Consider the following 16,694-nt stretch of genomic DNA (forward strand, 5'->3'; position numbering starts at 1 on the left):
AAGGCCCTTCATTCAATGTGATGAATAATAAAATATATGAAAGCAGTGTATTTTGTAAGATAACAGTTTTATGCTTGTTTTGTCATGAGTCGATGATGATGAATCCCTTAATTACTGTATGCTAGTATAGTATGACAAGGTTACTTCAGAGTTCCTTAGTTTTCTTTAAGATTTCACATATATGCCAATTATCATTACTTTATTTTGTACCATGGTTATTTTGTACAGGTAAGAATACCAGCTTCCTTATTGCAGATTACACCATTATTGGCCAATATTTTAGTCACAAAGAAATCAGGCACAGTTGTAACAAAAACCAAGACAATCCACTGTCCGAAACACAAAAAAACGCTAACATGCACACGCAGGTACAGGTACAGTGTGTACCTTAAAATGTTCTAATCGATGTTTGATGTTTTTTAAAAGATTACCTGTCGCTGTTTCTACTGCTATAAAGTTGACAGACTGCTAGTGATTTGAAAAATAAAAATGGACATAATTAAAGCAGCAGAGTTTGACTTATCCTGACTTAGTCTCAATAGAGAGCCGACCTCACCTCCAGGCTAGCCTCTGTTCCACTAGCTTCTGTTTACTCACTGCTCACCTCAATGGAATCTATCATTCAACATTTCTTTCATCGGTCCTCTTAAAGAAATTAAAAGTTTTCCTGTCGTTTACTTTACATATTCTAAGACAAATCACCATCCACTACAGTAGTTGTTATTACATATGGAAACCTAGCAGACGAAAATGTTCCAATCAACTTTCATGAAGTAAAAAACACACAGTGGATGTAGTCTTCTCATGCTTTAAAGAAGGTCTTTGACACAGAGCTCAGCTATTAAATGTCAAATCTTCTGTGGAGAAAGTGTGCAGAAGCTTTTATTCTTTCCACATAACAACGAAAATAGACCCTTCATTCGAACAGTTGGTCTCCATATTGTAATTACAGCTATTACAGTGATTGCTTTTGACTGCACATAGTCTGGATGTTTTGTTAGGAACCTTAAGATATATGCAGACCAGATAAGACCACAAGTCTGTGGTCAAGTGTAGACCCTCCCTTACCAGTTGCTGATGGCGTGCAGAGAGAAATCCTGTTGAGCGTCCTCAATCACTTCTACAGTATATTCTGTGCCCTGAGGGAAGTGATGATGTCACCAAGTCCAGTGTAAGAATGCAAGAGATACACTTCAGAGTAAACAGATGTGCAAAAAAGGTGCTATTTCAGAGTCATGCGGTGCTATTCTTATCCAAACATGCTGCTTGCCGCTCCTCTCTCGTCCCTGGTGCACCATCTGTATGTTGAGTTTAGCTTGCAAAGTGCATTTTTTAGTGCAGTGATTTAAGTGAACATGCTCTTCATCTCCCACCCTGCATGTATAAATAGTTCATGTGTGGATCTGTTCTTGTCTCTGGTGACAACATCATTGCGTGCGTGTTTGTTTATGCAAGAATGTATGTTTCTTTTACCGGGCACACTCATTTAAGTGACAGGGTGTGTGTATGCATGGTCATATTTTGTGTTGACAACGACCTGATGCTAACGTTGAGAAACCTGATTAGATCCCTGCTGGCTTTTGTCCACCAGCAGGTTTCAATAGCTGCCAAATCAAAGTTGAGTAGAGCTGATCCTCTATTATAAAAAGTAATTGTGAAGATATAATTCAAAACATTCACTTGTATTCTGCTTTAATGATTTCATCTTGCATGGAAAGAAACACATGCCAAATGATCGTATGACTATTCAGAACCTGAACAGATATTATAATCCTTAATAAATACTTGTTCAATATCAGTTTACTCGAGAGCAGAGAAAAAACATTAATCTTCATGAGAATAGCTCCTGCATGTGAAAAAAAAACACCAGGCCTGGACTTGTGCGTTGAGTTTATTTGAACAGTGGCTGTTATTTTGATAGAGAGCAGGTCCCAAAGTGACTGCAGATTTGACCTGAAACAGCATTATGCTGGTGAATGAGATTTATTATGTTATGATCCCTTGGCATGAACTAGCAGGTCTGCATCACTTGTTAGACATTCTTTAATGTTTTCAAGGACAAGGTCAGGTTGTTTTGCAATGATGCCTAAATGGACACTCACTATGCATGTAAATAACGTGTAGTGACATGCGCGTCGTCACTGTGCAGAGCGAAAGGGCTTGTAAAACCAATGCACTGCCTTGAAAATCAACATCTTAAGTTGGAATTCTGTTGAAAAATTCAGTTATTCTGAAAATAAAAGGTTTTCCCAGGACACTAACAGGTTTGGTCCTGCATACCAAACTGTCAACAGGTGTATTCATTAATCTTAACCTTAATTGCCTAATTGATATTGTTGTTTTCTGAGATGACTGTAAAAGATTGTTTTAATAACTCAGTTATCCTTCAAGTAAACAAACTAATTAAAGGCATACATTTTGCATATTGCTACAAGTAACAAGACCACAGCGTGCAAACTGTAATCAGTGTGTTTGTAACTGCTGGGCATTTGTGTGTTAACTATGGGTGCATGAGATAGCAGGAGGGAGCGTGCATCTGTTTTTCTAGCATACTGTATGTTTGTGTATTAGCATTTGTGCATGCAAGTGTTTATACATCATTATATGATAATTTGCATGCATGTGTGCATTTGTTTGAGTGTAAGTATGCCTTGTGATACTCAACTAATCTTGAGGTTTAAACCTTGAGACCATAAACTGTATCACTGGTCACCTACGCCGAGGTTAAGTTGTTAGTTTAACCAACCAAAAAGTAGGTGCATCACAGCAGTGCTTTTACAACGCTCGAGAAAGCAATAAGGTGCAGAGACAGAAGACAGTGTGAAGTGTGAAGATTAAAGGAAAGACATGTAGGAAACTGAAGATAATACATGTTCTCTTTGCCTTTTCCCTCAAGGGTGGATTGAAATGAAGAAATATGAGGGACCAGTCCCTACAAGTAAACGCAGGAGAAAGAAGACTGAATACTGCATTACTGTATAACAGTTATCCACATATGCTGTGGGCGCATGCCACATGTAGCAAACAGCAATGAAAAACATCAACAGCATTGGGAGTGTTGATCATTTCAGTGATGAAATCTGTGTGTGACTGATCATCCTAAGAGTTACTGACCATTGATGTAATGTATGACTTAAGTGTTCTGCCTGCACTAAGGACATGTTACATTGGTGTTTGTTTAAGTTCTGCGCTGGATTATGATTTGTAACTTTTTTTATCCACTTTGAGCTACAAATATTTTCCAGTGTTTGCTCAGATCGCAAGAGCATCATGCAAATGGTTCCATGATTTGGTTGTCTCTAGAGGTTCTGTAATTTGTCCATAAAGTTGTCAGTTTGTGAATCACCAAATGATGAGAATTCTAGTCATACTGAGCTGCCCAGTGCACTATCTGGTTATAAGGGGACTAGTAGCAAATTAATATTAGCAAGTGCTTTTTCTGTTGCATGGCATACCCTTAATAGACTGCACATGACCACTCACTCCAACTCCAGTAAAGACTGCTTAAAATGCATATTACACTAAGATTTGGAAGGACTGCAATCCCTGACTGTCATTTTAGCCATACCACATCAGCATACATGACCGTTTTGAGGCTAGATCAGAGAAGACCACACAAGAGAATAGTTTAATCCAATTAGTTGAAGCAGACCAAATTGCTGAGGTTAAATCAGTTTGAAGTTATCTGCTATCAAGTGATTTGTTCACCAACTTTAAATGTAGATTATCCAGAAACTGATGACTCTATGCTCTTTTTTTTCTGGTGGCAAATTTTTCAGTTAAAACTTTATGAAAACAGCTTTTTAAAACCATTTTCCAAGACATTTCTGTCCAAAGATAGGTCTTGTGTTTTGATAAGTAATTCATCATTCTTATACCTTGTAGAATTGCTCCATTCCAAATTAAAATTCAATGTGACAGGAACAGGGAACACGCAAGGCACATCCACATTATCTCATAGGACCTATTTTGTATAAAGTCCTTTCAGCTTCTTTACAAATACTTGATCTGCGATAACACTGCAGTTTGATCTGTATTACTAATTTATGCCCTCTTCCACCAGGGAAGGATCGAAGAGGAAACAGGGATCATTTTTTGTGGGTCTTCTTTCATTAATTATTGAGAGCGGAGGCCAACGAGTACATGCTTTTAACACCATTTGCAACATGTTCTGCTCGACCTAAGCTGACACTTGCTCCACTGGATTTGAGTTCCACTTTCTTGAAGCTTGAAAGGAAATAAGATGGTGGGTATGCTATGGGCCTGCTGACGCTTTCACTTTCACTCAAGCCTTTCTCTCACACACACACACACACACACACACACACACACACACACACACACACACACACACACACACACACTGCAATTACATCCTTGTCAGCTTGGGAGATGGGGAGTGACACAAGGAGCAATTTCCTAAAATATTGATCAGTGAGGGTCAACCATTTCCTCACAGGAAGGGCTATATATGGAAAATGGCCAACCCCTCTGGTCCAGCGGTTTTTCCCAGGAGGAACCTTTAGCTTTACTGAACTGTTTGAAATATTGCACTTTGAGCTAAACCAAGTAGAAGACAGCTAAATGTTTGCAGGTATTAGGTAATTACTTGGCTAAATGCGGACTTCGAATCAGGACAGTACTTAGGCAGTGACTGATGATGTTTTTTATGTATTTAAGAACAAAAGTACACACAAAAAGGGCAGATTGAAAGACATTTCAGGTGCATTTTGGCAACTGCACGGCTCAGTAATCATCGCCTCTTCAGCAGTTCAAAAACATTTGTAAGTGGTGATCTAACTAGCACAGCCATAGTGCCAAGCTTCCAACCGACAATCTATTTTTCTAAGTGCATGGTCAAACATAAGCAAATGTACATTATTACAGTATTTAAGATATTAATTAATGCATGACATTGCCTGATAGTGTTTGATGCAGTGTTGCGGCGGTAAGATAGCAATCACTGGCTTAAATATAAGTCAATTCCTTACCTCAAGGCAGCAGCATTTCTGTTCTTAAAAACACTAATTGTCGAAGTTGTTGATGCATTCAAATCGACCAACTGTAGTTGTAGTTCAAATTCTTAAGCATTATTTCAAGAACCTAGATTCAACAAAAGGCCTTTCCCTTTACGATCACACCATAAAAGAATAATTGGGGGAATTTGGGGGATTTTTATACAATGTTTGAATGAGTTGCTGGTAGGCAGATTTTGTTATACTTTGGAGAGAGCCAGGCTAGCTAGTTTCCAGTGTTAACGCTAAGCTATGCAAACCAGCTGCAGGCTGTAGCTTCACATTGGATGAGTGGTATCAATCTTCTCATCTAACTTCTGGCAAGAAAGCAAATCATTGTATTTCACAAAAAGTCAAAGTATTCCTTCAACCTCAGAGGACTTGCCTCAGCTGAATTAAAAAACACATCTGATGACTAGATGGCGGATATCTTGAGTATTGTCCCCAAACAAAGGAGTGCACATAATGTGTCAATAGTGTTTGGTATTTTGTTTCTGCATTCTTTCCTCATCTGTCAAGCATTCTCTTGAATTGCTAGAAACACTTTCCCACCCACGATCCCAACAACCACATATAGTAAAAGTAATACAGCCATTATGGAAGTTGTCATTAACATCCATCTACTGTTGCTGTATGTATCTGCAGTGGTTGTTTTTATATTATATAAGAAAGGGCTGAATTGACATTCCTGTATTAATCTCATACTATTCATGCTTTGTCCATCAAAAATCTTGGATGTCTTAGAAAAGTTGTGACTCAGCAGCTCAATGCGTCTTCTATCCACCCACATTGTTGACAGATAGACAATATGCATGTCTTAGGTAATGCCACTATGTTTTTGTTGATCATTACTATTACAGTTCTTGCGAACGTTCAGTCAGGAAGATTATTTGTTTGCTAAGGCCTGTAGTTTTATTTCTCATGCATCCTTCCATGCACTCCTCTCACGCATGCTCACTCATAATTGCGGTCATTGTCTAGGGCTGTCAATCATGATACCAGCTGTTCTGATCAACTGGTCACATCTATCCAAAAGCACAGTGACACGCCCACATTGTTAGCCTATCATCCTGCTGCTGCTTCTGTTTAAATATGATTCTCTGCCTTTAGTACATTTATGCTGTTGTTATGTGCACCCCCATCTCTGTCGAATCTGAGTTTTCTGCAAACAAGAGAAAGTTTGTTAACATTTTTGCTTCCTAAAAAATAGCCTAGCGCCGCCCACACTCTGTGATCTTTAATTCAGGTAGCTTTAACAAAAAACTTTTCTCATCAAACTTTTATATTCAATAAATGTATTTAATCACCAGCCTCCCTGGTAAAGTCTACTCCAAGGTGCTGGAAAGGAGGGTTCGGCCAATAGTCGAACCTCGGGTTGAGGAGGAACAATGCGGATTCCGTCCTGGTCGTGGAACAACGGACCAGCTCTTCACTCTCGCAAGGATCCTGGAGGGAGCCTGGGAGTATGCCCAACCGGTCTACATGTGTTTTGTGGATTTGGAGAAGGCGTATGACCGGGTCCCCCGGGAGATACTGTGGGAGGTGCTGCGGGAGTATGGGGTGAGGGGGTCTCTTCTCAGGGCCATCCAATCTCTGTACAACCAAAGCGAGAGCTGTGTCCGGGTTCTCGGTAGTAAGTCGGACTCGTTTAGGGTGAGGGTTGGCCTCCGCCAGGGCTGCGCTTTGTCACCAATCCTGTTTGTAGTATTTATGGACAGGATATCGAGGCGTAGTCGGGGTGGGGAGGGGTTGCAGTTTGGTGGGCTGGGGATCTCATCGCTGCTCTTTGCAGATGATGTGGTCCTGATGGCATCATCGGCCTGCGACCTTCAGCACTCACTGGATCGGTTCGCAACCGAGTGTGAAGCGGTTGGGATGAGGATCAGCACCTCTAAATCTGAGGCCATGGTTCTCAGCAGGAAACCGATGGAATGCCTTCTCCAGGTAGGGAATGAGTCCTTACCCCAAGTGAAGGAGTTCAAGTACCTTGGGGTTGTGTTCGCGAGTGAGGGGACAATGGAGCGGGAGATTGGTCGGAGAATCGGGCGCAGCGGGTGCGGTATTGCATTCAATCTATCGCACCGTTGTGACGAAAAAGAGAGCTTAGCCAGAAGGCAAAGCTCTCGATCTACCGGTCAGTTTTCGTTCCTACCCACACCTATGGTCATGAAGGCTGGGTCATGACCGAAAAGAACGAGATCCAGGGTACAAGCGGCTGAAATGGGTTTCCTCAGGAGGGTGGCTGGCGTCTCCCTTGGAGATAGGGTGAGAAGCTCAGTCATCCGTGAGGAGCTCGGAGTAGAGCCGCTGCTCCTTTGCGTCGAAAGGAGCCAGTTGAGGTGGTTCGGGCATCTGGTAAGGATGCCCCTGGGTGCCTCCCTAGGGAGGTGTTCCAGGCACGTCCAGCTGGGAGGAGGCCTCGGGAAGACCCAGGACTAGGTGGAGGGATTATATCTCCAACCTGGCCTGGGAACGCCGGGATCCCCAGTCGGAGCTGGTTAATGTTGCTCGGGAAAGGGAAGTTTGGGGTCCCCTGCTGGAGCTGCTCCCCCCGCGACCCGACACCGGATAAGCGGACGAAGATGGATGGATGGGTATTTAATCATTTTACTTTGCTTTAACTGTCCCATGCATGTCATGCATGTACAGTATCTTTCTTCTTTTCTTTCTCTTTTTCTCACCTTATAATGTAGACGTGTGGACCTCAGCCTTCCCCTTTACGACCCAGGCTGGTGTCCTCCTTTGATCAGTTATCTGCCTCAAACAAGTTAACTTGCTGCATCATCAACCAAGCCTTAAAAAACATCTGGGACTATAATTACTAATTTTGGCATTATTAACGCAACGAGGGACAAGCAGTGCTACCCTTTAATCTTAAGCTTTTCAGAGGCTTGTTTTTATGGCCCTTCTCCTTTCCACCTCCTACCTTCTTCTTTACTTCTACTGAACATAGACTGCAACCCACGGTCTTCTACCAGACCAGACCAGACCTTAAGCCTCAGAGAAAGGGTGTGTATGCTTCTATAGACAGATCTGAAAAATAGTGGTTAGCCAAACAACTTCATTTGTGGATATTTTCTCATTTGTAGTCTTTTAATGCCCTATATATTCTCCTGTGACCTGCTGTGCATCAAAGGATTATAATGAAGTCGAAGGATCAACAGAGACTCAGTGGAACTGTTGGTGGTCCGGCCTGATTGGCTGATTGAGCATAAATTGCATAACAAAAGTTACACTGTGTAACATGTATTATGCTATCACAAACACTGCAAAAAGACATAGAAAAATACGATATGGGTCATTTGCGTACATTCTGTTCATTGTAACCTTACATTTTACTGATTCCAATTCCCATTAGTATACATTATGTATTGTTCAGGGACTAAAACCAGCTCTTCAGTTTAGTCCAATGTTGGTGAACTTGTTGGTGACGTAAAAATCGTGCAATGACCAAAAGCAAACTATCTTGACGGTGGTGACCTTAGAGGGAATGGAGTACAAAGAAGAGGAAACTATTGTAACGTATTAGCTGAGTGGCACATCCACTTTTATTTAACCCAAACTAACCATTCTTTTCAGACAGCTATGCGTCAGTGGTACAAATACATCTTTTAACTGTGTATTTAATGTTCAAGCTATTAAGCTTGTTAACTGACAGCTAGGACATAAGCAATTGAGAATACAGACTGTGATTCTTCTCTACGGATGGAGACAGTGTTGAAGAATGGGTGTGAGGGTTGATTAGATGTAGGTTAATCAGTAGCAAGTTCTTTGTGCAGAGGCAAAGGCAAAGATATGTCCTTAGGCCATTTCTAGCACCTTACATAAAGTTCACTGCACATGCTGTCTCTGCACAGACCTGTCGGGCTGAGCTCACCCTTCATTACTCACATTCTTCCCTCCTCCGTTCCCTCTTGTCCATCCCTCCTTTTACTCTCCCATGATCCCGCAGGGCAACCTTGTCTGCAGACTGTGGTACAACGTGGGATATGCCGGGAACAATCTGGATTACCTGGCCTTATTTTATTTACTTGTGCTTATACTCTTTAGTTCTGTCATGCTGTCGCTCACATGTGTGGTTCTACGTATACAGAACTGTATGTATATTTATGTATAGATATATCACAATGATTTTCCTATTTTTCAATTAAAATAAACTCACTTTTGCTATCACTTTGCTTTGCAACAGAAACAGACATGATCTTTTGTCTGCAATACATATCAGTGCCTCTAACTGCTTCTTCTAAAACACATGCACATACTTACACAAACACAAGCACAAACACACACACACACACACACACACACACTAGTTTCTCACTCTTTTGCACACATATACAGTACATTGCACGTGTGTAACTAAAGTGAAGAGTGTAAGGAATGTAGCTTTAAACTTTCACCTTCTGCTTCATACAGGTGTGAAGCTAGCAAGCAACTCACCCACCACACCAATACCACCACTTAAACCTGCAGATGATGTTCCATTTTCTTCCAGTTTAACTCAAATTTGCTTTATTGACCTCCAGTATTAACGTATAGAATCAAATTATAAAGGGACACACAGAATGCATAATTTCTTTCTTTCACTCCTCCCTTTGCGTTTTGATGTGACAGAGGTGATCAGCTGCAGATTAAGTAGAGAATCAGTATTGAGGACAGATTTCAACATGTTAGACGGGGAGTGCCAAGGCTTCACTGCTACCACAATGTTCAAACCTGTCCTATGCTGAAGGCGGGTGAGTGAGTGCACATGTATATGTGCATGTACATACATATAATATCTTTTCAAAGTATGTATCTCTGCAGACCAGGGACCCCCCCAGTGGATGAAACCTAAGCCACAATGAGGCAGAGACTTCCAAACACAAAGTCTTGATTAGGGTGGTCATTAACGATGGTCAGTATTGTCTACACAAACAGGGTTAAATATGAAAAGGCATTTTTTTCTCTTTTGGCCTTTGGCCAATGCCAAAATGATGCTTTTCGCAAATGCATTTTTGAAATCTGAAAATGGCCATCTGTGCCCTACTGTAATGTGGACAGGAAAAGCAATGCGTTTTGAAAATGAGGACATAATGCCTTCAAAGAAAGGGTACTATGTGGCAAAAATATTAAGAAACAAACTTTCTGTGCCACCCAATTGTGATTGCTCACTTTAAATGGCATAATAGCTACATGGCTAATGGTATACCTACATAAGAGTCTGCAGCCCATCTAGCTCTCTGAGGCTCTTCTTATGTAAAAAAGCAGGCATAATGTTTACTGCATTCAATATCTTAGTTTAGCATGCTGGGAGACATGAATGTGTGTGCCAAAGATCATGGCAATTCATCCTACAGTTGTGGAGTTATTTCAGTCTTGACCAAAGTGATGGACCAGCAACAAAGCCACATTGCCACCCCAAGAGCCATGCCACTAATAAGTCAAGATCACCAGTATTCTTATCAACAGCCTTCAGCTGTATATGAACATCTCATCACAGTATTATGATCATTATAAAATATAAGTTACCACACACACACACACACACACACACACACACACACACACACACACACACACACACACACACACACACACACACACACGTTTGTGACCTCTAAGTAATCATTGTATCATTGTGAAACATGTGGTATACGAAACATCCCCTTTCTTCATCACCAGCACCTGAACATGATGACATAATATTTGACCATGGCACATCCTTACCTGCACCAGATGTCTTATGTACAGCATTCCTTTGTGTATTAGGCAGCCACTGCTGGTGTCTCACCACCTCTCTACCACTGACATGATTACACCTTCTGGATGACGTGTGTGTGTGTGTGTGTGTGTGTGTGTGTGTGTGTGTGTGTGTGTGTGTGTAATGGAATTGAGAATTCTTTCTGATGCGAGTGGGCATTCATCTTACCTGATCTGCCCAATACAATGATACACACACCAGACATCTGGAGGGCTGTGCTTTTATTGGGGTTATGACATAAAGAGTATACTCTTACAGGGATCAACTAACAGTGTGTGCGTGGATGAGTGTGTGTGTGTGTGTGTGTGTGTGTGTGTGTGTGTGTGTGTGTGTGTGTGTGCTTGCAGGTACTTGTATTTATTCATCGGTGTGTGTGTATTTCCACTCATGCATGCGCGTGCCAGTGTGTAGGGAACAAAGAGATCAGACACAGAGAGGGAGCGTTTAAGAGTTCGCCTACCTCCCAGTGTCACAGCAATAGCCTTCATCTCACCCAGAGAAACCACAACAGAGGATCAGGGGGGATACCTCAATGGCACATGACTGATTGCTCCCGCCTAAAGGGGAATTCCACCCTAAAATATTCTATGCACAGGTGGGATATACGGCAGACACCTACTCTTTTATAGTAGTCCTTGTGCAGCTGGCACCCAAATTGAATTCAGTTTGAATACATAAAAACGCCACTGCAGAGGAACACCTTGTAGAGTCCACCTCATCTCAGCAAGTCTAAATAATTGTAATAAAATTAAAGTTTTAAAGAATAAGCTTTTTACACATGAACAAAGGAGGTATTTGTCCTGATACACTTTACTCAGGACTGAGCTCTATCATTAAAGGAAAAGGAGTGAGAAATGGTCTTTGTGGATGGCTATGTCCTGTTTATAGTGATGATTTTACTTGTCTTAAGTCATATTATCTTAATGCTTAAACCAAAATAGGATTATCACAGGAACAAATGTCCAATATTGTCAATTTTCTGGTGAGGACAATTTCCAAGTGACACTTTTAAAAGCCAGTGATGTGTTTCAGTGAAAAATAATGACACACAGTAATGAAACACCATGACAGTACAGTTCATGACACAAGAAGCCAAAATAGAGAGGGAGGAAAAGAAAGAATGGGATTGTCATTACTTTCAACAAGAAATGGGATAGTGTCAAATGCAACAAAGTCCTTTGAAGGTACACTCAAATTATGTTAAATGTTAAATATCATGTGTTTTAAAGTCATATCACTCGTCTTGTGGCTCTGACAGTGATTTTTTAATCATACCTTATCAACTGTATAGACTTGTCAGGTCTGTCAAGCTTTAAGTTATCTTGGCCAGGTCTCCCTTGCAAAAGAGATTTTTAATCTCAATGGGCTTCTCCTGGTTAAATAAAGGATAAATAAAAAAAATAAAAATAAAATAAAAACATTCTCAACATGTTGAAGTGGACAAACTGTGTCTAATAGCGTTACTTCCAAGGCAGAGAGGGAAGCATAACATTTGCTAGCACTAGCTAACTACATTGTTGTATGGTAGTACAGGTCTTATTGGAAAAAGCCCTGTTCAGAACTGACACGCTCACCGGGCGGGAGTTGGCCCTATGTCAGAGTTTAGGGTAACACAAGTGGCTTTGTCCTACACTTTATTATATTTTGGGAAGTTCAACAGTTTTAACAGAGTAATAAAACTGGTGCTGATTAGCTCTACCCTGCAACAGCAATACTGCTCATTTATTTCCTTTTTTGTGAAACATTAAATCCGGCTTATTAAGCATGATATCATACTGTATATGTACACATCAAATGCATAATTTGCAGATCATTTTCCAATGTTTAAATATCTAGCTAACTACAACTGATAAAACCTGCCAGCATCTGTCGTCATTTCAGCCGGAAAAATTGACAAATCCTGCTTTGGTCTTCTTCTGACTTATATCAAGGACCTAAAAAAATTACGATAAATTTTGAGTGGTACGTTTGATGATTATGATTGTACATGACACGCCGTGCTAGCATGCAAAGCTAGGCAGATGTAGCAACTGTAACTGAGAAGGGTCTTACGAAATTGTCATTTCCCAACAATCACCACTAGTATCCATCCATCCATCCATCCATCCATCCACCCACCCATCCATCCATCTAACCATTCACTAAGGGCATCCAGTGCAGTGCAAGCCTCTAATCTGTGGGCCTGAGCAGCTGCTGCCTTGTGGCTGACAGGCAGCAGGGCTCTTATTATTGTACACACATGCCTGCACTTACACACATGCACTTACACACACACACACACACACACACAAACACATGCATACACCAAAGTCCTCTGATGTGGTAGGCCAGCTGCCAGTGGCGTGCCTTCCCCTCACCAGTGTGACACAAACACTGCTGCTGCAGCTCCTGGTGCCACTGCTAAACTCAGGGGACTTTCCAGGGGAGAAGTGAGAGAGAGGGGTGGGATAAAGGGAAGTGAAGGTTGTGCTAAGAGAGTGCAAGGTGTCTTAAAGACAACAAAGGAGAGAAAGAACAAAAGTGAAAAAGTGGACGTGATAGCATAAGTAGGCAAGGTGGGAAATGACAGCAGATGAAAAGAAGAGGATGAGACTGAAGGTAAAGTGCAAAAGCATGGAGAGGGTGGAGACATCTGGCAAACAAATCAAAATTTCAGTTACTGAGTTTCAGAGGTTTTTAATGTTGAACAGCTTGGAGAGCTCAGCCCAGATCTAATGACATTGACGTGGCTTAAACAATTTAGATTGTATTATGTTCAGGTGTAAAGATATCAGTACACCAACATGGGGTCGAGTCTTTATGAACACTGGGCCGTTAGTGGCCAAGTGTTATTTTTCAGCAGTTACAGAACTTCAGCAAAGCTGATCTGCAACTTTGTCTCATCTTTGTGCAGGCATTAGTGATGGTGTGCTCCATATTGTAAATCAGCTTTGCATCCTCTAGCACAGAGCAAATACACATTAATCTAGACCAGTGTTTTTCAATCATGAACAGTTGTCACGTAGAAATATGCAGTACAAAGCAAAGGACTTTGACACTCCCCTGGCTGCCTGTGCCCCCAGATGTTTTGGATCTGAATCTGAATACTCCAGGCGATTCGGCCTTTCCTTGTATCTCGCTCTCTCTCCCTTGTGTGCACATTGTCCTCGTCTCTCTCTCCTTCTGTGGGCATGTTTCTCTCTCCTATCTGTGTGAATGGTGTGTTTGAGTGTTTGTGTAGTCTGTCCTCTTCCAGGTCTCCATGATGGAGAGGAGGTCATGTTGCTCAGTTAATGTTCGCCATCACCTGGATGTTGCTCAACATCCTCCTGGATCAATATTATTCACATATGTTTACAATCTATCTATAATGTTTTCATCCTGATTGTCCAAAATTGAATTTAACTGCATTGGTCTATTCTGTACACACAACATCTATTGCATGTCTGTCCGTCCTGAAAGACAGATCCTTCCTCTGATGCTCTTGCTGAGATATCTTCAATTTTTTTCCCCTGCTAAAAGATTTTTTTCAGGGGGATTTTTTTTCCTTACCTGAATCAAGGATCTAATGGAGAAATCGCACACGTGGTTGAGTCTAGGCTACGAAAACACTTTCTCTCAGCATCAGTGCACTACCTGACTGTTCAGTTATACATACATTGGGTAAATGACAATTAAATCATAACTGTACTAGCAAGATGACCAATTATAATCATGCTAGCTAAATGGCCGTTGAAGAACTTGAATGGGAATGTCCATGTAAATTCATCAGTCCAACTCTTCCCTGCCCAACCCTACAGCCCAGCCCAGCTAGCAGGCTGCACATCTGCTGGTGAGGTCAGCAATCTCTTCCCATCGCAGTAGCATGAGGATGATGAATGCTTTGGCCACAGAGGTTTTCTCTGTGGTTTCATTTTCTGTAGAGCTCAGATCTAAACTCACTCTGTCTGTTTCTCTCCCCTTCTCTGGTCTCTCCTTCAGTTATCTTCCTGCCTGCTGTCTTTAGCGAATATGTCGTTCTCAGAAACATGTTTTAATTACTCCATTTTCTAATGCATTTTTTTTCTCTCTTTCTGTGTCTCTCCCTCTCTTTTTGCTTGTCAGGTTTGGGGCCATGAGGAAAGCTTTGGGCAGCGCTAGGCAGGGTTAGGTCTATATAAAGTAAGTGGAGTAATATCTGTCATATGTTCTAAATCACCATGGGTTGGCAGTGGCAGCAAAATGTTTATAACAGAGGCATAACATTCTCATTATGGCTATATAACTGTGAAAAATGCTTACTGCTTTGTAGAACATGCATGAGAGTGATCCATGTGTTAATTGACAATTGTTCATTTGTTAACTAGTTAGCTGTTATTGTTGTAACCAAGCCAAGGGGGCTTGGTTAACCCTAACCCACTGGGCTGTGAGGCGTAGTGGCCACACTCGGTATTGCGAACTTCAACAGCATATCACAAAATTTTTAGAGTGACACAAACAGACTGAAATTACTCTTTGTATTTTGAATTTGATCCATTCGTGTGATGATATCATATGATCAGATTAAGAAGTTCAAAGTTCAACTTCAAAGTATCTTTATTTTCCCTTAGCGTGAAATTGGTTTGCAGCCATGTGTGTGGGGAGCCGAAAAATAGTCTCGGACAACATGCTCCCAACTGACTGGAGAAGGACTTTAGTGTGCTTTCCTAATGGGCCCAAAACCTCAGAAGCATGAGGAAGTGCGCAGAGATTTTTTGCATATGCTATGTAATTTTCATAGGAATGAATAGGGCACCAACTTCAAGACAACATGTTTCATTAAGTGGAAAGGGACTGACTGAATGAATGTTTGGTTTTGTATGAGTTCTTGAAAACACAGCATTAAAGCATAAAATCAAGGCCTTAGAGCCCAGTGTAGAGTATAAAACCTCAAGAGCAGTGGTGTGTCCGTGCTGTGCTGTCATGTACTGTGTATCCCAACCTGACGGATGACCATCGGCAGAAAATTTAAATGGCAGTTGGACTGATCAGTCGGCTCCCCAAGGTCCAAAAAGTGCCTTGGAACACACCAAAGCAACACCGTCTTGAGCGTACGTTCTGCGTGTGCGCGAGACGTAATACAAAAAAATGAAAACCAGAAATAACGAACGCGTCACGTGGGTCTGGCTTCTCCAGCTGATTGATAATGGCGGCTTGTTCGAAATACGATCTCGTATTTTACGAAAATTTCACTGAAACGTGTTTCAGAAAACATTTTAAGCGAGAAATAGGCCATACAGTTGCTGAATCTGTCTTCATTTCAGATCGACAAAGGTCAGTTTAAAAGATTTTCGTCAGATTTTGAGAGGCATTCGTCACTCATCCCGGTCGCCATTTCCAGGTTAGCACTCCACCAATCTGATTGGTCATTGAGTCCGACTGCCTGCCCTCTGACCCAGCAAGTCAAGTCGGCCAAAATCAACGCTGACGGCCCCTCCAACAGATGACGGCACGGAACACACCAAACTGACTCGAGTCACCGACCACGCCAGACTGTCCGACGGCCGATTATCGGCTTGGTGTGTCAGGGCCTTTAAAGGACTAACAAAACAGCTCACTGGTCATAGGCAAATGAAGCAGAGAAACGTTACTTTGTTTTGTAATATCTCTAGTCTGATGCCAAGAGATACACTTTAGTAATGCTTTGTTTTAAGGCTTTTGTGGTTTATGAAATGAATGCTAAAAAAAGGATCAATGCCCCTTAGTTTTCAAAAGGTCGTGTTGAATCACACATTTCTTACCTAACCTCAATTTCACCGTTCTACCGTTTGAAAAACATGACATTGTAAACGGTCAATGGGATGAACATCCCCCCTCTATTGTAGAAAAAAGAAAGTGCTGTTCTCACACATGTTCACGCCATGTATTAGACTTTCATTCACATTTCATTTTGTTGGATCATGTACAATACAACACACACACACACACACACATACACA

The sequence above is a fragment of the Perca flavescens genome, chromosome 11, assembly GCF_004354835.1.
Source record: "Perca flavescens isolate YP-PL-M2 chromosome 11, PFLA_1.0, whole genome shotgun sequence".
Lineage (NCBI taxonomy): Eukaryota > Metazoa > Chordata > Actinopteri > Perciformes > Percidae > Perca > Perca flavescens.